At 41.8% G+C, this 22,681-nt stretch overlaps 1 pseudogene; it reads left to right on the forward strand.

Annotated features, from left to right (window-relative positions):
* The first annotated feature begins 218 nt into the window (after positions 1 to 218).
* Positions 219 to 21,661, forward strand: LOC134451480 (vesicle-trafficking protein SEC22b-B-like; annotated as a pseudogene).
* Positions 21,662 to 22,681: the final 1,020 nt, after the last annotated feature.

Below are 22,681 nucleotides of genomic sequence, written 5' to 3' on the forward strand. Positions count from 1 at the left end.
ACTATCATAAATAAAGTCAAAAAGACTAAAAAAAATATTAAAAATAAAATAAAGACTTACCAACTGCATCTTCAAAAGCAAACAAAAACTGTGGATAGGCATATAGTAAGTCATTCACAAAGAGCATGATCTGGTGGCAGCAATATTATTGTATGCTCACAACTTTTATAAATCTTGTCCTTTTCTCCAAGCACGACCGCCACACAAATACTGTGCCCCCTGCGCCAGTGTGAAGTGTCCTCGCAAGCGCGGTAGGTGCCGAGGTGGCATAGTGACCGAGCCTTGTGGCTGCTGCAGGGACTGCGCCCGCCTGCATGGGCAGCTGTGTGGTGGGCCGCACTGGACCAGGGGATACTGTGACCAAGGCCTCACCTGCTCCCAGATCACCGGCCTCCAGCCTGCCAACCCTCCAGAGACGGGAGTTTGCAAAGGTACAGCCTTCTCAACGCGGCCTATTGCCAAATTTGATGTTTTCATTCATATTTACTGAATAATAAACTAAAATTGACTAGTTTGAAGAGGGAAAGGAATTCTCATGATATAAAACAAGTTTGAAGAGGGAAAGGAATTCTCATGATATAAAACTAGTTTGAAGAGGGAAAGGAATTCTCATGATATAAAACAAGTATATAACATCAGATACACAATATACTGTACCGTATCCATGAAAATATGGAAAGCTGACAGGGAGGCCTGTCCCCTGCTCCTGACTGTCTTGACTCAGTGCTTCCGGGTCATCAGACGGACGCGTGGGCTGACCCGCTGTGCCCCTGGCAATACGGCTGTAGTGTGCGGGTGGGGACATGTGACTGCTACTTTCAACAGACCTGCCAGCTGGGTTTCAGCTACCGAACCTATGAGGACTGTGACAAGGTCGTGATGGGTATGTGTATATGTTTTTCAAGTCATCCAATAAAGTCATGTTATTATTACATTACACTTAGCTGACACTTTTTTTTTCAAAGCGACTTAGAGCTATTATACAGTAGGTACAGGGTGTTGGTTACAGGCCCTGGAGCAATTTAGGGTTAGGTGCCTTGCTCAAGGGCTCTTCAGCCATGGATGAAGGTACTGGTGAGGGCAGGATTTGAACCTGCAACCCTCTGATCTAAAGGCCAACGGTCTATCCATTGACCCATGGCTGCCCGATGGCTACCCCATGTGATGTCACAATAGCCTAACTGACATCCGTTTGGAGAAGGCATGGCAAGCATCATGTATGTTTCCTTTTCTAGTGCGCTATTAGAGAACAAAGAAATGTCGCGCTCACACTCAATATCATGGTGTAATGAAGGAACATACTGGTAGGTCAAGGAAAGGTATATTCCCTCTCTTACATAATCTGTCTCTAGTCTCAGTCTCAGTCTCAGTCTCTCTCTCTCTCTCTCTCTCTCTCTCTCTCTCTCTCTTTCTCTCACTCAAACTCTCTCTGTCATGGGTGTATTTTGAAAAACATGAATAATGACATGAATTTGACACCTTAGTAATGTGAGTTGCTTGGATGCTCAGGGTTATATCATCGCTAGTCAGTCCACACATATCGTGCAGAGTGACATGACATGGATATTGACACTCAGCAGACAATCACACCCCACCCCTGTATTCCACGCCTATGAAACCCTTTCCTGTTTTGGAAGGAAAATGTTGCCCGTTTTTAACTTCTACTTTTACTTTTGACATCTTACATTATCTTGCATTAATTTACATCACTCTACATGGCACTTGGTTATCATTCTTATCGTGTCCCAGAAAGTGTGCGCATATATTTTTTTCATGCATAAGCAAGCATACAGCCATGAAAAATACAGCCATGGCCTATGCCTTAAGATGGGAGGATTTGGTCTTGGTTTAATGAAGTGCCTTTTTAAAGTATTTTTGGGCCTTTATTTTGATAAGATGGTGTGAGAGGAGACAGGAAATGAGCAGGAGAGAGAGATGTGTTAGGGTTGGGAAATGACCCAGGCCAGACTTGAACCCCGGTCCTAATGGGCATGCAAGCCCATATAGTCCACGGGCCAGGTGAGATGTCGGTACCACTCAGAGGGGCAAAGGTTGCTTATATTTTTTGAAAAGATACATGTCTGAAGTTAACATTTTTGTATGATAACCCTTCTGGAAGTACAGCCAAGTTAGGGTTATCAGCCGTTAAAGTAACACCCCCCATCTAAAATAAAGGTTTTTAAGATGGGTGCCTGTCTTTCTACTGGCCCTTGTTTAAGACATATAGGGATGGTTAATTTTGTTATGTGTGGTATCGTTGCGAAGGGGAGACTCTGAGCTTTCATCCGACACCTTTCGAGAACATTTTGGTTAAGTATAGCCCTCCCTGCAGCTCTTCAAACATTTACTCAGACACATTTTTTTCAATTTTCGCCGATATCATCTCTTGTCTTTTCATACTGTGGCATCAGGGAGCATCAGAGAAACCTATTTAAAACTCTAAAATATTGTCTTGAGTATCAGGAATCTGAAAATATATCCTTTCACTATGTTATCCCATTTTTAGGGGGTGATTTTCAGTCTTGTATCAGGCATGCCACTTTTTTGTTGCTGTTTTTTTGTGTGCTAATGTCTCGTATAGTCAGGCCTTTTTGAGACATTCTGCAGTTGGTTATCATAGCTTGTTATATATCATCAAGGAAGCCGACAGGGGGGGACAAAGGGATGTCTTGTCCCGGGCCCAGGGAGAGAGGGGGCCCAGAATTTGATCCTCATTACATTGTATGTATTGAATTTGGGGCCCTTTCCGATGTCTTTGTCCCAGGCCCAGCCAAGGCTGTCAGCGACCCTGTATATCATATGAAAGCTTGGATTGTATAGTATACAGATATGACCATGTATTTGGTGTACCTATTTGCATAGTAACCTATTTGCATAGCAACGGTTGCCAATTTGTTGTTATGACTGAAACTTAATTATATGTCCAAAATACCTCAAGACGTTTCAACCTTGAAGATGAATTTGAGTGGTAAGTAATATATCTGACTCCCACTCCACTTTTCTTTTTTACACTGCATTGTACATGACCCCACACTACTCTATCAGTTCCATGTAGTGGTAAACTGGCAACGCTTCTAGGGCCATTCTGCAATTGGTTATCATAGCTCATTATACACCATATTAAAGCTTGGAGTTTGCAGTGTATGGGATATTATGATATTATGATATTATGATTGCTGTACCTATTTGCTTGGCAACGCAGGTAAAGCATTTTCCTTACCAACCAGCATCAATGATACAGTTTCTCAGCGATTCCATTGTGTAATGATACGTGAATCCTGACTACTTGTCCTAATATCAGTGTTGTGATGTTGTGATCTTACTCGAGGGGTAAGTAAAAGTCATGTACTCATCCAAAATCTGCTCAAGTATAGGTAAAGTAGTTCATAAAAAATACTAAACTTAAAATGTAATTTGATGAAAAATAGTTCTTTGTTACTTTCAATTAGATGTCCTCTAGTGGCCTAGGCCTCTTTTTTTGGTCTTTTATGGCTCATTTTGTGACAGGAAAGGATTGGCGAGAGAGAGAGGCGGCAGTCTGGTGCCCTATCTAGCAACGGTCCATGCCTAGTCCTTTTGAGATGCTCTTCATTTAGTGGTTTTGTTTAGTCAATAATGACACATCTGGTGTTCCCAGACAGGCCCTCTTGCAGGAAAACCAGCAGGTCTATCATCTACAAACCTAAAGGCCAACTTCAGTCTTGGGTAGTGATTTGAACAGGCAGCAGGGCTTTGTTGCATCTGGTATTGGAGACCTAGACTGTATCAGAGGTGTCATGATTTATAGCAAAATGTAAAAACTGTCTGTGATATAACAGTTGAGGATCATGAAGAAGTTGAACATATTGCAAAGGAAGAGTGAGGGACAATACCATCAGAAAAGTACAAAAAGCTCATTGATGAATGAAAAACATGTTTGGAAGCTGTCATTGTCATTGTGCACCCAAATACTACTGGTGAGGACTGTATACTGACCATTCAGAAGACAAAAATATAATTTCTGGGGATGTTTTCTTGGTACACGTTGGGCCCCTTTGTACCAATCAAACATCATTACAATGCCCCAGTCTACTTGAACGTTGTTGCAGGCAGTTAAATGGCTTCTTATGGAAAAAGGGGTAGGCTACAGCCCAGTACCCAGCCCAGTACCAGCCCAGCAAGGTGTACCTAAGTAGCAGGTAAGTGTACATCTTCTTTGTGTATGCATTTTTTCTTTCTAAAGTGGAATGTAGTATACAGTATACAGTTTTATGCATAAGTCAGTATACAGATGGGATTTCAACCTGCAACCCTCTGATCTGATGTCCATCTCCTGAACCACTACGCCACAACTGCCCCATGTGCTGTTACAGTATGTGTAACATGGCTGTTATGTAACTGTATGAATGCCACAGTTGGTCCTACTCTCTACATTTACAGTGCATGTGCAGGGAGTACTATTCAGTGTGATATGAGGTTCTGTGCTATTGTGACATTAGCACATGTAGAGTAGCAGGGCAATAACAAACCCATTACATCTACTGTGACTACCAGGTTCATAGAGTTCAATGCTCAGCATGGTCTCCTATTGTAATGCACTGTACTCTACTGAACTATACTCTACTGTACCATACAGTTCTCTACTCTACTTCACTCCACTCCATTGTTCATTACTGCTGCTTGGGTCTAGGGATGGGTATCAGTGTATGCCTGGAAAGTGAGCTGCAGTTGCTCAGTTGGTACACCAACACATGTGAATACAGTACATGTATGCATGTTGCTTCATCGGTGGCATGGTGTAGTAGTTGTTGCAGCAGTATGAAGTTCAGAACTCGTGCTGTCTTTGCAAAGCTCTGATGACATTGTACCCCACTCTTCCTTTGCAAACCTCTTCATGATCTTCACCTCAAATCAAGTGTTCTTGCAGAGGGTTTTTAAATGTTGCTGTAAATCATGATACATGTGGTACGACCAAGTGCCGCAAATTCTCCAATTAAATTAACAAGTTTTTAATGTGACAACTCGAGAGTGTGCAGCACTTATCTCCTCCTGCAAGTGTGCAACTGCACTCAGGACCCGCCAGGTTAGTGGGGGGATTAATTAACCAGTGCTCTCCACCATCCTCTTCCATGACTGAGGCACCACAATTATGGTACCGTCCCGCTGCACTGCTGGCTTCCGGATGCCCTTTGGGGGCTGCCCCCTTGCACGGGCGAGGCATAAATGCAATTTTGTGTGTCGTGTGCACAGTGTGTAGTGTGTTGTGGAGTGCTGTGTCACAATGTGAATGGATGTAGGAGTTAACTAGTTGAACTTTCACTTCACTTTCTACTACTAAAGACTACTAAAAAGGGACAAGTTAAGGGATGAGTTTATGTTGTGTTTTTCACACAATTGCTATGATTTCAGTTGCAAGACTAATATCATAGGGGACATTATCACATATATTTCTGGTATATAACCTCTGGGCGCATAACAACATTGATTTTAGGACAAGTAGTCAGGATTCAGACACCATATGACACAATGGAATCACTGAGAAACTATATCATTGATACTGGTTATGGAAAATGATTTGCCTAGTTAACATTGCTCTGCAAACAGGTACACCAAATATATGATAATATATGAATATGCTACCCACTCCAAGCTTTCATATGGTATATAACAAGCTATGACAACCAACTGCAAAATGCACCTAGAGGTATTGCTTCCTGAACTTTATGAGAAAATGGTAAAACTGTGTTTTGAAAAAAATAACATGCCTCATACAAGACTGAAAATCACCCCTAAACATGGGATAACATAGTGAAAGGATACATTTTCAGATTCCTGATACTCAAGACAATATTTTAGAGTTTAAAATAGGTCTTTCTGATGCTCCCTGATGCCACAGTATGAAAAGACAAGAGATGGTATCGGCGAAAATGGAAAAAAATGTGTCTGAGTAAATGTTTGAAGAGCTGCAGGGAGGGCTATACTTAACCAAAATGTTCTCAAGAGGTGTCGGATGAAAGCTCAGAGTCTCCCCTTCGCAACGATACCACACATAACAAAATTAACCATCCCTATATGTCTTAAACAAGGGCCAGTAGAAAGACAGGCACCCATCTTAAAAACCTTTATTTTTGATGGGGGGGTGTTACTTTAACGGCTGATAACCCTAACTTGGCTGTACTTCCAGAAGGGTTATCATACAAAAATGTTAACTTCAGACATGCATCTTTTCAAAAAATATAAGCAACCTTTGCCCCTCTGAGTGGTACCGACATCTCACCTGGCCCGTGGACTAATAGGCCTATATGTGAGGGCCACATAAACTGACTTTGCTCCAGGGACCTGCGACTTTGGTACTCTGCATCTAAAGGGTTCTTGGATGAATGTGCCAGCTAAGTGTAATAATTAATTAAGAAAAAAACACCCACAAAAAATGTAATGTATTTTGTAATGTGCCTCCCTGCAGAAGATAGGTTCTTCTGGGACTTGGATTACCATCCAGATTATTATGAAGAATCAGAGGGGAAGAGGCAGATGGAATGCAAAGAGTGGCACTGTAAAGTGCAAGAGGGCCACTGTGTGTGTGGAGAGAGGACCTGTGACCCTAAAACTTTACCACTCTCTGAGAACGCATGCCACAACCTTCTCCGTATGTAAACAGTTTTGTTTGTTTGTTTCTTGGTTGTTTGTTGGTTGTTTCTTTTTGCATTTTGGAAAGCTCTGGAAAGAATAACTTCTGAAATATGACAAGCTCAAATCAAGAACCTTTTGACGCTATTATTTGTTTGCAAACGAGTCAGAAAGTTAATGAACACACTGAAAAACAGACCATTATATGAACACATTGAAACAACTTAAAAAACAGATATGCAGATGCCCTAACATTTCTCACGTTTTGCCTGTATTTCTTCACAGTGCATTCCAAATGCAGAAATGTGACTTGCCCTGAAGTTCCTCTTCCACCCTGCCCTGCGGATTCTATGTTAACGGAGCCTTTTACTCCGCCTGAGAAATGCTGCCCCCTAGTGCCGTCTCTGTGCACTTGCAATTTTAAAAAGTGCAAAACATCCATCTCTCGCCCAGTTTGTTCACATGGGAACATTTTGAAAACTGCCAAGGCCGACGGATTCCCCGGCTCTTGCTGTAATGTGTATACATGTGTGCCTTTTGAAGAGGATCAACCTGAGGAGAGGGCTGGTTAAGCACACACCCAGGGAAGCTAACGGGTATATTGTTTGTATAAAGTAGAAGTACTCTAACAAATGTAATTACAGTACTATGGTGTGGTATTACATGGTTTACTACTTTGAAATTACACCTGTAAGCGTACTTATACTTTATACAGTTCTGATTGTATGTATGCCTTTCAGATGACTGGGCTCGGCTTTTCAGCAACCTTGCATAAATGGGAATGAGACACTACAGACTGTATGTCAAACCATTTGAATATTGAGGGAAATTTAAATTGTTGCTGGTAGCAAATCATGAAAGGTAGGCTGCATTTGAGCTTTCAGTTTAAGTTTGTCTTTGTTTTTTATTACATTTCTTTTTACACTCATCTATGCTGTCAGATATCGAAATTATATTCTTTTGTAAATAATATGTGAATAAACCATTTCCATGAAGATTTTTGCAATTTGTAGTTTACTGCAACTCATTCAGGAGTGCGCAAAATCACTTCAAATTCAAATCCATTCCATTCTAATCAATAACGCAAAAATGCATATATTTTAGCTGCTGTCTTTTAATGGCTTTCGTGACGTATTATTGCAGAGGATTTGGATGGACTAGTAAAAAGATGTGTCCTCGTACAATAATGCTGGACTATTAAAGATCCTTTTCAATAGGTCTAGGGTTGATTATTAAAATGGCCTCCTCACAGCCTTCGCTAAACTAATTGTAAAATGTTGCAGCAAGGGTTCTTACAGGGACAAGAGAGACATAGAGCACATCCAAATTTAAGGAATTGACTTCAAAAATGTTTTTGTGTTTAAAAAAAATTATAGTACCCTACTGGATATGTTCGACTGTGTGCAACACTTATGTCTCTCAATATCACATAGGATACTTGTTGGTAGTAGCCAACCAATGGTCAAAAACATAAAAAAAGCAGTGTGGTGATGCAGCCTATTAGCCTATCTGCTATTCTGCAAAGCTTTGGAACTAACTTTCAGATGAGGTTTTTTGTGTACCATACCGAGTGCTGTGTCGAACGGTACAGTCACAGGTTACTCTGTTTATGTTTACATGCTGCCATACATGCAGTGGCTCTTTTATATGTACAACGCTGACAGAGTATGCAAGTCAAAACAGAAGCAAGAAGATACAGTTGTAGGGGCTTGTTTTTTCTGAGACAAGTGAGAGAAGTTGAGAAAAGTAGCAGTTTCCACTCGCAATCTCCATGTAAGTAAGTAAGAAGAGGTTTCAGGTACAAAAATCCATGACATTGCAACCAAGAAGAATCTAAAAATCTTGTTTTTTTTTTTTTAAGTTGAGATACTGTCTGCTCTACTGTGTCTCAGGATGTGCAGTGCAGCTTATGTCTGAGCAGAGAGTTTGCTGGATGGAGTGGGTCCGTTCTCTCTGTTTTCTTCTTGCTGCGCTGCACAAGTCCATAGAGGGGCCTTGATTTAGCCCAGTGGTTCTTTTTTGAACAAACGCCCCCTTGACCTCATCATAAGCCTCCCAACGTGCCCTTGACCTCATCATAAGTCTACCAATACCCCCCTTACTATTGAAAAATGAAATAGGCTAATACCCCCCAATGGGAACTACGCCCCACCCCCACTCAGATGTATCCTTCTCAACACCCCCCTAAGGCTTCCAAACGCCCCCAGAGGGGCTGTAGCGCCCCGTTGAGAAAGACTAATTTAGCCTTGCCGTAGCCTGTGGTGAGGGTGCTGTCTATACCTCTGTAGGCCTGGGTGAGAGGGCAGTTGTTCAGTCCAGCTTTCCTGAGCATCCTTGTAAATTATAGCCATGGACTTTTTTCACTGTAGCTGTAGTTTTCAAAGGCCAGCTCAGGTTTGATTTCGCTTTCCATTCCCAGGAATTTATGGCTGTTGGCCCTCACTACTTCTGTTCCTTGTACTTCCGGCCAGCTCAGCGCATCCAGCGTTTGGTCTAAAGGTCTGCGGTATTGTCAGAGAGACTATATATTTCAACAGTCACTATTTTTGATAACATTGTTTACACATAGCTGGGCTCAGGTCTGGACATCAATCAAAATGGTGTTGCTTACTATGATTGCCCGGTTGGCAGACGGCCTCCCGCTTGCGGCCTCCATGCAAGACCAACAGGTAATAGGCTACATCTGCCTTTTACTTTTCGCAGCACAGCCTAAGTAAATGAAACGTCAGCATTGAGTGCAAATAGCTAACTAACAACCTGTACTAAAAGGTAAAATAACACTTCATTCTTCTTTCTATCGGCCATACGACTTGTGGGAAGAGCGTGAAATATTTCTTGGGAGAGCAGCTGTTTCCATAGGCTTGAAATGTAAAGCAGCACAAACTTTGTAAACATTAGCCGCAGTTTTCATTTAATCTGTTCCGAACCCAATGCAAGCACCCTAAATCAAAACGGTGAACTAAGTTATTTGTCCTTCAGCTCATATTATGCTTGACCATACGGCGATGAACGCGTAGGCCTACGCTTATGCCGTGTCCAGACCAAGAGCGAACTACGCTGCCTGGTAGCGTGGGTAGCAGAAGAAGTTTCGCCTTGAATACGCTGTATTCGCTCGAGACGCAGCATTGACATGTTTGATTCAGCTAATCACATAACGGCTCTGGCTTGACAGCCTGGGACATTCGGAGATATGAACGTTCCGATTGGTTGCCGCCGAACAGCGTCAGAGCGAATTCGCCTGCGATTAGATTTAGTTTAATCTTCAAAATTCGCTCTGGTAGCGCAAGAAGCTTCGCTCCTGGCGAATTCGCTTTGGTAGCGCAGGTCGCGTGCCCTCCATAGAGAAATAATGACTTCCGTCGCTTCGTTCGCTCCGTTCGCTCTTGGTCTGTACACGGCATTACAGTAGGTAAAGAAAGCAAGACCTTGGGTGTGTCTTAAATCACGCACTTGTGCACTTCGGACACTGTGTTTCAGTGCCTAGGGCACTCATGCTGAAAATTTCGGTTGAGCCAGTGCACTTGTAGCAGAGTGGTGTTACCAAGAGTTCAAACTTTTACTCTATCAGGTTTTAAAAGGTGACTACGCCAGTCTCGTGAAAGGGAGAGACAACCCAGATGTTAAAACACAATTTTCCCCGACAGGTTCTAGATGACAAAGGATGACACAGCTGTTGCACATACAATAGTTTTTATTTTCTTCTGCTTTCAGTCTTATTTGTATTCAAAATGTGCAGGCAGTTCACTTGAGTTTATATACACAAACAGAGTTTTAACTCCACTGAAGTCAATACAGATGGATATCGTGAAACCGTGACGGTTGAAGTGCGAGAGCACTCAGTAGGCTAGTACGGGAGATTTACTGAGAGTGTTACCTACACACTACACTGTGAATACTAAAGAACACTGCAATCAAAACACACAAAACAATCAAAATAACAAAAAGAAGTCACAGCACACAGAAATGATTCACAGTGAAGAGGTAGTCCCTATGGTAGCAAATCCCTATGTTTACTATACCACTCAGGGGATCTTACATCTCACTCGATCGACAATCTCACACACGGAAGTTTACACAATAATACTACTAATCTCAAACCGGGGATCTCTAATCACTCATCCTTCTTCCAAAGGAGTTCTCCACGACCTAAATGCTACTGACTAATCTCAAGTGCTTCCTCAACCTAGAATGCTAAAGGCATGACTACTTCTCCAAAGGGAAGGGTTTCCCAACCTCCTGAATGACCAAACACATGATCTAAGGCGTATAAACTCGTTGTTGCCTGTATGACTGATCAGCTATGACGCCTTGACCAGAAACTGAATCACATGATCCAAAATCTGAGGTTACATTGGCTACAGTGTGATACCAAACTTTTTTTTTAACCATTTCACCTGACCAATAACAACTTGTCGTCATTTGAAGTGGTCTGACTAGCATACGCCTACCAAAAATTCAGTATAGATCTAACATTTTTCCAAGTTATGGAGCTCATATTTTAGTTTTGTGAACCGTTTTATATGTGGTCACATCAGAGCATGAAATGAAGCCAGTTAATCTGAATTGCAAATAATAACACAGGATGTTACATGTCATAAATGATAATAGAAAATATCCAGGTGACTTATGTGAAAAAATGAAGGTGAACATTTTGGGCCAATTCGTCAAAATGCTTTGACGGTGAAGCAAAATCACCCCAGTCACACATAATGATGTCATAATATACGCCATAATCTTTGACTGAAGATCATACCTCCGAAGTATGAGGCTAAGGCAAATGGTCATTTGGCTTCCTAGACTGCAGATCTATCAAGGGCTCACAAGTTTTGGTCCAAAACGCCCGGCCTCCCCGGTTATGGGCGGGGGCAAAAATGCCCGGTCTGGCAGGAAATTTAACTAAAAGGCTCTGCTGTCGGATGGTAGAAATTGAAATTAGCCAACAGGGGAAGTGACATGTGAAGAGTGACCAGTGGTAGAAGATGAAATCACATGATGGGAAGCTCAAGCATTCAGGAAGGCCATCTTGAATCCTTGCTTGGTTCGGGTTTCTCACCATTCAAATGCTGCGGTGAAGCATCAACATCCAACGTAGCCACAGTATCAACATAATGGGTTAGGCTATCGCCAGGTGAATATGCAGAAGGGCTTACCTTCACGCTGGTTAGGCTATACTCACTGCTGGAAACCTAGGCTTGGCGCAGCAATTTCGAGCCTGGCGCACTGCCTGCAAGCAGCGTCTGCCGTATGGGTCCAACACCTAAAGAAAGCCAACGAACCTCCACTACACCCCGCATACAAGGGCTTTAATCGGTAAACTCAAACCCGGTGCAACCGGTATGAGGTATCTGTAAGCACAACCTAAAAAATACTAGACCGGAACGGGCAGGGCTGCCAGCTTGGCCCCACACATGGGCATCTGTTTTTCAATTACATCTGTTTTCATTACAACTAACAGGGTACACTAACATGGGGACAACTAGTCTGTTTACAACTGTTACATGAATTCCCGGCTTTTAATCGGCTTTTAATCGTACGGTGCGTCCACTGTAGCGGCACCCTAGATGGGATAACCCTATGATGGGATAGACAAGAATTCACTCACACTGCCAATCTCTTCACCTGCGCACCTACCTAACACGTACCCAACACATTTATCATTTATCATACTATTTATCATCAATAACATAACCGCACGGCATAAAAACACAATAATACAAGCATAAAACAAAGCAATAAAACTGATTGCGATGGAAAAACGGATGGCGATGGATGTTCGAAGTCCATGGAGTGTCCATGTCAAAGTCCTGCGGCCTCCCCCTAGGTGTTCTATCCAGCCCAGTAACTGGCTGGTCCTCTGGTCTGGGTTGCTGGGGGGAGCCTTGTCGGTTGCTGGGGGGAGCTGATCACCCTGATCCTATTGGACTATTGGCTTTCTATATGGACGGGTCCGGCACGACGAGGGACCCGTGGCCTGCCGCACTCTCACGCTAGGTGCCCTGGCTGATGGCACCTCCAGCACGTCACCGGCGACCGTGGAGACTCTGTGCGTCGACCCATTGAGACAGCAGGTCCAGCTGCCATCTCCTGTAACTCCGCCAGTTCAATCATTTTGGGCCCTGGGTGTCCGCTGCGGTGTCGCCTGCCGAGGGGGCAGCCGCCGTCTTCCCCCAGTAAAACAACCAAAAGAAAAGAAAAGAAAACCATGAGCTCTTACCAACAGCTGTGCCTCACAAGTCATCCTGCCGACTACGCCAAATGTAGCAGAGTGGTGTTACCAAGAGTTCAAACTTTTACTCTATCAGGTTTTAAAAGGTGACTACGCCAGTCTCGTGAAAGGGAGAGACAACCCAGATGTTAAAACACAATTTTCCCCGACAGGTTCTAGATGACAAAGGATGACACAGCTGTTGCACATACAATAACAATGTTTTTATTTTCCTCTGCTTTCAGTCTTATTTGTATTCAAAATGTGCAAGGATTCAAGACTGGCTTCACACTGAAAGTGCCAGGATGATCCCCTAACAATGGTGAACAAACGCAGTGCTTGAATGATGGACACTGCACGCACTAAACGGTGGCCTTGTTGACAATGACACGGAGGAAACGTGGCATTCAGTTCAGTAGAAGAGTTTGGTCAACAGTCTCCTAATAATGTCAGCAATGTTGATAGGACACCACCAACCTTTTCATGCCAACCCAAGTATTGCATGAGTGATTGTTGCCCTTTGGGGTGAAGGAAATGTTAATACAAGCGGCAGACGCTGTGCATTGTAAACAATCAACCGATATTTTGGCGAGCTAATGTCATGCTCAGCCGTCACTTCCAGTGAGGGCACAGTACATAGTGCTCAAATTTTTCTACGACACTATGCACTGAAGACCTCAGTGCACTGTATGCACTGACTGTCAGTGCACTGACACAAGTATGTGATTTGAGACATAGCCATGTGTTATGATGGGCAATGATGGCTTGACGCAGTGCTGACAGTGAACCTAGGTCTGTGGTAGCCTAAACCTATTATTCTCTTAGGTTACTAAGAATACTGTCATCTAAAAATACATTTCCTTATTAATTAATGGAAATGGATCACCAAAAATCTAATGTGTTTTTCTTGCTTCCCTACCTGCTTTGAATTAGGGGAGTGAAAAGGTTGTTATTAGGTGATTAGCTTTCTCCCTAAAAAACAAGAAAAACAACAACTAAAAACAAAAAAAAGATCAGACGTCCTTAACACTAAATTGATTATTCTCATCGTCAGGTGTTAATCTCAAATTCATTACTACAGGACCCCATCATAGTACTGTAGCGAAGGGGAGTAGGGTTGCCCAGCTGGAACTCGAACCTTCTGGGGTAGTAAACTGGGGCTCTGACAGCTACACCAAAGAGCCAGGCTCCGTGGTGTGACAGTCAGAACTACTGTTGCACCTATACCAATACCAGTATCGGTGGATCGGCACTAAAATGGTGGTATCGGTATCGGCGAGTACCAACAAATAGGGCACCGATACCATTTACAGGTGCTTGTATGACACTTAAACAGCCTTGAAATTAGTTATTTCATAGAGGTATTTAAAAAGTATAAAAGGTTTTGCTGGATTCACTTTGTATTAGTCTTTTTCCTGTTTCACAAAGGTAGGCAGCAGCCTGACAAAGTCATGCAATGATTTTACATCCAAGTAGTATGCACTACAGCCCTTCATATATGGGTGGTTGACGTTTAAGGGCGTAACGCAAAAAAAAAAAAAAAAGTTTTTCAAATTCCTGAAAAAAATGATGGATAAAAATTGGAAAAAAATAGAAAAAAATAAAGCACTTAGTGGTCTGTGGAATTTCACCTTATTTTTGCCATTTCTGGGAAAATGTGTCTTGCATCAACACATAGCATAGGCATGTCACACCGCAGGAAAATGGAGTCACACCACAGGGAATTCACTGCATTATGGCCATTTTAATCCTTTTGTATACATTACTGACATCTGAGCTCATGCTAACTTGATAATGATATTGTGTTTAATCTTAATATGTGTTTTCATTAATAAAAAACTTTTTTTTCCTCCTATAAGAGCAGTCACACCACAGGACACCATAAAATGAACCTAAGCATTGCGTGACAGAAAGATTGCAATATGAAGACATATTAAGAGGTTAAGAGTCACCTTAAACTTCCACAGCACTCTCCAATAACTGAGGTACTGACTGGTTAGGAGCCAGTCTTTAAGACCCTTGTAGTTGGCCTTGCAGCTGCACATTCACAAACATTGACATACATGTCACCCCACAGGACGCAATTTGTGTTACGAAATTTAACTTGTAGTTAATATTACTGTCTTGAGTTTTTTCCACATTCACATATCTTAATCTAAAGTTAAGATTTATGCAATCATGCCAAATGCTTCATACATTATTCAAAATGGTGTTGGTTAATTTATATATATATTATTATATATTGTTTCATTAATGTTACAGTCACACCGCAGGAAATTTGACATATAAACCTTTACATAAATCTTAACAAAAATGTTTCTTCTCATCTAAGACTAATATGAAACATAATGTACCACATCTTCTTTCATTGACATTTGTTTTTTAAAGGAAAATAACAGTTTTGTAGGTTTTTAACCAATGTTACGAAAAAACAAGGCGTCACGTCTCCCACCCATATATACATTTCAAATAGGGTGGTATCGGTATCGGTATGGTATCGGTATCGTCCAATGCTGCACAGCCAGGTATTGGGTATCGGTATTGGGGCCAAAAAATTGTATCGGTGCAACACTAGTCAGAACACACCCACAACCCTAGAGATGGTCACTCCATAACACTGCCTTCCCCTTCGGGAAGCGCTTCACACACTCATGGTGTCCCTCACACAACTGCCCGTCATGCTTCTTCCATCCAGTGTGCCCCATCATCAATGTTTCACCTATCACTGGTGTCCCTCACACCAGGGTCACCAATCCTGAGTGTCCCTCACATGGAATTATGACTCACACACAATGGCATACGATTCCTACGGCCTCACTGTAACCATCCCACTTCTGACACCATTTGTAGCGAATGGGAGTAGAGTTGCCCAGCTGGAACTCGAACCTTCTGGGGTAGTAAACTGGGGCTCTGACCGCTACACCAAAGAGCCAGGCTCATTGACGTGACAGTCAGAACACACCCACAACCCTAGTGATGGTCACTCCATCACAAGTACCCACTGTACATGTCATTTTGCTTTTCATTGTCTTCAGCTGGGAAGAGATCTTCAGCGATATCAAAACCAAGCCAAACAGTTGTTTAAGAAACTAGACGAACACAGCCCAAACCGCTGCACTTTGGAGGCGGGTTCCTTGTCCTTCCAGTGAGTACAAATAATATTTCATTAACAGTCCTGTTTGCTGTATGCATTTTTTCCAAATGAGTTGACCCTTGGTGTTTTTTCCCCCTCTCCATTTTTTCCCCTTGTAGCTATGTTATCACACAGGGGGTTGTGTACCTCATCCTTTGTGAGACAGGGTTCCGAAAAAAAACTGGCCTTTGGGTATCTGGAGGACCTGCAGGCTGAGTTCCACGAGCAGCATGGGAAGAAAGTTCCCACTGTGTCCCGGCCATACTCCTTCATTGAATTTGGTAAGAGCACGCACACACATACACACACACGCACACACACACACACACGTACACATACACGTACACGTACACGTACACGGAGAGCAGGATGCGGATGGTGCTCATCATCAGCCAACGGGGCGACTGGAGAATTTCAGAAGTTACAAGTCAGTTGATAGTCAGTCAAAAAACTATGACTTGGTTTGTAGTTACAAACCAATTGGAATGATTTTAGCTTCAAATGTCCTTGGCTGACAAGCCAGAGTCACTCTGTGATTAGCTAATGTCAATGTCACGTCCAGAGTGAAAAGGAGCAAATTCATGTTGAAGCTCCCTGTTCGGTACACACACAGACAGTGTGGGATGTTTGGTGCTCAGCACTGGCGACTCATCACCATCCAAGCAAGGAACAGAGTTTTACCTGATTTGTCCTTGTCCCTGTCCCTGTCCCTTGTGTGTGCCTTTCCTCCATTCTCAGACACCTACATCCAGAAGACCAAGAAGTCGTACATTGACAGCCGGGCGCGCAGGAACCTGGCCAGCATCAACACAGAGCTGCAGGACGTGCAGAGCATCATGGTGACCACCATAGAGGATGTCCTACAACGAGGAGAGAAGCTTTCTGGTAATTACATCCAAACAAGTCACATTTATAAAGGAGAACTTTATAAACAACAATTAACATCTTAAACCCTTGAAAGGTGTTCGTGTTTTTGTTACATAGAAGGTGTTCGGGTCTTATGACCCGGACATACTGTATAGAAAACTAGAAGCACTCAGAGAGTGCACGCCTCCGCCAAGGAAGCTGCTTGATACATTTGACCATGTTACACCCTAAGTCTTTCTGCCTTTTTTTTGTGCTGTTCCCGCAATTCAATTTCTGATCACTAGGGGGTGTCTAGATGGTGGAGAATCTTTTGAAAAGTCCTGGTTCCGGTTTGTGATCCGGATCACCACCAGAATTGAATCACTTGTTCCTTGGGTCATTACTAACAGCCCCACAAAGTTTCGTCCAAATCAGTTGATTAGTTTTTGAGTTATCCTGCTGACAGAATCTTTAAAAGAGTCCAGGGGGCATATTATAGAAAACATCCTATCTCAACTCATCCTATCTTTAACTTTTGACTTAAGATAAGATTTTTTCCAGTTTGGTACAGAAACAAATCCTAACTCTTTTTAGGATTCTTATCTTATCTTTGGATATCCTATCTTATCTTGAGTTAGGAATCCTAAGTAGCGATCTAAACATCTACAATCTACTTTTTACCTTCGCCGACTTTGTCGCGAAGGTTATGTTTTGACCGCTGTGTATTTATTTATTTATTTGTGAATATGTTTGTTTGTTTGTTTGTACTTCGTATAACTCAGACAGAACTGAGCCGATTTTTATGAAATTTAGTGGGATGATTGGTCATGACCCAAGGAACAATCGATTACTTTTTGGGAGTGATTGGGTCAAAGGTCAAGGTCAAGGTCACGAAAAGGTCAAAAACGTAAATTGAGCCGATTTTTATGAAATTTAGTGGGATGATTGGTCATGACCCAAGGAACAATCGATTACTTTTTGGGAGTGATTGGGTCAAAGGTCAAGGTCAAGGTCACGAAAAGGTCAAAAACGTAAATTGAGCCGATTTTTATGAAATTTAGTGGGATGATTGGTCATGACCCAAGGAACAATCGATTACTTTTTGGGAGTGATTGGGTCAAAGGTCAAGGTCAAGGTCACGAAAAGGTCAAAAACTTTTTTCTTTGCCAAGCACTATATGCCAGAACAACGTGTGCATGCTGAATTGAATAAGAGGTCAAGAATGTTCCAAAAATTTAATATTACAATATTCCGGTCCGATTTAAATGAAACTAACACCAACATTTGGAGAATGTTATGCCCCACACTCTGAAGATGGCCAGAAAAAAATAAGTGGCGTAGGCGAAGGTTTGCGCTCTACCGAGTGCCCGTTCTAGTTATGTCTGTTACCTGACAACAAATGCACAGTTACCTAGCAACAGTGCGACACGACGCAAGCTAGAACAGAAGTTTTGACTGTTAGAGGCGTTTAACTCGAATCTTTGGGGCGTCCGGGTTGATTGGATCATTCCGAGGAGGGTATCCGGATTAGACGGATCACTCGGATCACTTGAGTCACTTATTTATTTATTTATTTTAATAATAATATATTTTTTAAAACGTTTTTGCTGTTAAGTGGCTATGCACCTCGCCTTTTTTTGTTTTTTTGCTTTGATCAACAAAACTCACTTTATGAATCGTCACAGAAACAAAACTCATGCTGCGATCCGACCCACCTGGGTCTTCTCACTAAACATGCGACCACGACTCAAAGACGCCTTTGGCAGATTCTTCACCATCTAGACGCCCCCTAGTGACCAGAAATTGAATTGCGGGAACAGCACAAAAACAAGGCAGAAAGACTTAGGGTGTAACATTGTCAAATGTATCAAGCAGCTTCCTTGGCGGAGGTCTGCGTTCTCTGAGTGCTTCTAGTTGATACTATTTTTCTCAAGCAAAAAACTGTAAACGGATCCAAAAGACCCAAACACCTTACAAGGGTTAAGCAATCAAGGGATTTAGTGAGCTGACACAGCTTCTCATACATCCAGTGTCACATAATAAAGAGAAAAATATACCTATACACACTAATTCTATGGTCAGACATAGAACACACACACACACACACACATACCAAAAGTGTGTGAAGCAATGCATACCATATTGGCATGCTAACTGATTAGCCTGTGGCTCCATTCCATTATCTAATCTCCCATCCTCAACTTGGGCTTCTCCTTTGGAGAAAACTGTAAAGTTTTCCCACCGTCAGCCCAGGCACAACAGGCTTGGGGGACTTTCCCCATTCAACATCCTGATTGCAAACCAATGAAAAATGACCTTTGAATTGTGCTTTTGCAAGATATTTTTAAACTTCTATTGTCAATGACGTCTTGCGACGTCATCACGAGCCCACAAGCACAAAGGAGAACGAGAGATTACATATGGAAGTGGACTATCAGTCTGTTTCTTGTTACCGTACCAGTTTAAAGTTGGTAAATGCATGCAAGATTACCTAGAAATAGATAATGTTGTGACAGTTCCATTTTTTAATAGTGGCTTTATCATTGCATTGTCAATGATTGCTCACATAGGCCTACTCAAGTCAGGACTCGGACTTGTGTCCGGATTCAAGTCTGTTTTTCTATGGACTTTTTCATGGAGTTGTCTTGGACTCGCTAGTAGTTGAACTCAGACTTGTCAGGGACTCGGACACTGGTCTTGCCAATTATGGGTTTTGGACTCACCACAGTCTCTTAATTTTGTTTAGAAAACTTGCCATCACAGATTCTAATGTGGAGCTTGAAATCCATTAATATACTACGTAGTTTATCTCTGCATGGCATAGGCTATATGTGTCTTTGAATCATTCACATTGTCATTTATCATTTGACATCTGATAAATAACAGATATGTGACTCTGGCTTGACCTGGATTCCAATCTTTTTGGACTCGGTCTTGTCCAGCACCCAATCCTCTTTGGACTAGTCCTGATCTTGGACTTGTCTTGGGCTCTTCAACGGTGTTCTTGATTACAGCCCTGATAGTTCTTATTTTGGTTTGTCACCTATTGTTTTTGTAATTATCAAAAGAAGATGGTGTATGCTTAAAATTGTTCTACTTACATTAAGCATTTTGTGTGAATTTATTAATCTGAAGGTTGGTTATGAAAATCATTCTCCTACATAGGGTCATAAATATTTGGACATCAGCACAATTTTGCTTCTTCTTTTTGGTTCTATTCACCTTCCCTGTGTTTTTTCAATGAATGAAATAAGATGTACTATAACTGCAACATTTCAGGGTATTTACATCCAAATCAGGTTGAACTGTGTAGGAATTGCGACAGTTTCTACATATATGTGCCTCCCGATTTTTAAGGGACCAAAATGACTGGACATGATTAGCATATATAGTACAGGCCAAAAGTGTGGACTCACCTTCTCATTTAATTAATTCTCTTTATTTTTGTGGCTATTTACAGAACTTAGTACATTTTCAGGGAGGGCATCAAAACTGTGAATGAAAACATGTATAATTATGTGCATAACAAAAACATGAAAATATATAAAAAATAAAAACAATTATTAAAAAAATATTTCGAAAATGCAAAACAGTGACGTCAACACAGAACAAAAAATACCTAGTCAGTCGAGTCCACTATAATGGATACAAGCAATACAAGAGAGATTTTCTTGATCTGATAATGGGTCACTTGGTCAGCATAGCTGGTAATCTAAGTGAAACAGTGATACAAAAAGTAAAAGTTAAAGTGAAAACCCTGCCACAGATTCCCCCCAACACAGGTTTGACCTCTCCAAGTAACTGGCTATGACTCAATATCAGATCAAGAAAATGTCTGTAAAATGCTTGTATTGGCAAGTGTTTTTAAACTAGATTTTAGGTCTCAAAATTCTAGTTCTACAATTCTAGTGATTTATTGTTCAATTAGGATTGACATGACTGACTGGACATTTTTATTTGAAAATAGACAAAAATAAGCTTATTGAAATATGTGGGTCCATCAGTTGTGCCATGTTGACGTCAGGTGGATAGACAGCTGGTATTGCTGTTGGACAACAGCTAGAATTATATTTTTTGGTAAACACGCAATTCTCCATGTGTTCAAGCACAGTTTTGATGCCCTGCATGAAAATACACAATGAAAATCCACGAAAATAAAGAGAATGCATAAATGAGAAGGTGAGTCCATACTTTTGGCCTGTGCTGTACATTAAACTTTCATGTAATATTTGGTTTGGTTGCATGAATCTAACCATAATAATATACTAACATGAATCTTACCATATGGTCCACTTGATGCAATTTGATGAAAATGATCACATCTCCCCTTTTTTTTTTGCTACTCTGCAGATTTGGAAAAGAACAGCCTGTCAAAGAAGTACCGCTCTGATGCCAAGTACCTGAACACTCGCTCCACGTACGCCAAGCTTGCCGCGGGCGGCGTCTTTGTCATCATGCTCATAGTTTATGTCCGTTTCTGGTGGCTCTGAAGAGAAAGCAGAAAGCTCCGGATAAGAGAGACGGTAGAAGAAATCGCCAGGGGAGAAGAGGGAACGCCATGTGACATGTCTGGGACGCAGAAGACCCTCCCATATGCCGCGTCGTGGACAGACATTAAGCTCATTCGATTTTCCATCAATGTCGGCATGCGCATGCAGACAGCAATGTACTCTGGATGAAAATGCTGCATGATGGTTAGATTTCCTGTCCAACTTCTAAATTTCAGTCATGTTGCGTCGACGAGGTGACATGTCACATGGTGTCAAACTATCGCGGGATGAATGAGACTGCAGTCGACTGCAGTCGGATCTTGCAACCCCTGCAGTTGCTTATCCCCGTCGATGCTCGTCTGCAGACCGCCTCCGAGGTCACGCTCCCATGAACTGGTTGGTCAACAACTCACTCACGTGTGTACACTCGGCTCCAAAAGAGTTGTCGCCTACCCATCTGTTTGGAATAACAGCTAATAACCTGACTTTCAATTAATCACTTGGCTTCAGAAGTCACTCATATGAAAGCTAAAACCCTCTCGAATGAAAATGTATGTACAAAAATAAATGTTATGCACCAAAGAAAGATTGACCCTTTAATGAACACAGACAGGGCAGATTTTGACAAGACAAAAGTTTTGTCGCCTATCGAACATAATGTGAAAATGAGCAGATAAGTCACTTCAAAACACTTCAAATACGCAGATCGGGTGTCATACTTAATCACTGATTCACTCACACCTCTCCAGAAAATCAACTTTGGCCTTAGGTGTACTGTATGTTTAGGGTCATTGTAATCATGGAAAGCAACACAATGAAAATCAATGGAGTTCAATGAGAGATGGTGACATATTTGCTATTCGTAGAGCAATACATTTTTAACTTCATGATGTAATCAATGATAAAAGCCCTCACACACCAGCAGCATGCATGCAGGTCCACATAAGAGCTGTATCCCTCCCATGTTTGACTTTAGGCACCATGTATTTTTTCCAAATTCTTCACCTTTAACACCAAAGAAGTCTCTCCCACTGCCCTGTCACAAAAAAGCCAGCCAAGAGTACGTCAGGCCTAATTTTGACAAAAATGAAGGCTAATGGGACTCATACTCTGAAGTCATGTTCCCAAGATCCCAAGATCAACCATTTTAGAACTGATAGCATCAAAACTATATGGTGTTGGAGATGAAGAATATGAAAAAAGAGAAATGGTGCATTAAGTGAAACATGGTACAGATACAGCTCTTATGAGGAGCTGCATGCATGCTGCATGTGTTTGAGGGCTTTTATCATTGATTAAATCATGAAGTTAAACATGTATTGCTCTACTAATAGCGAATATGTCACCATCTCTCATTGAACTCCATTGATTTTCATTGTGTTGCTTTCCATGATTACAATG

This window comes from Engraulis encrasicolus, chromosome 6 (genome assembly GCF_034702125.1).
Source record: "Engraulis encrasicolus isolate BLACKSEA-1 chromosome 6, IST_EnEncr_1.0, whole genome shotgun sequence".
Lineage (NCBI taxonomy): Eukaryota > Metazoa > Chordata > Actinopteri > Clupeiformes > Engraulidae > Engraulis > Engraulis encrasicolus.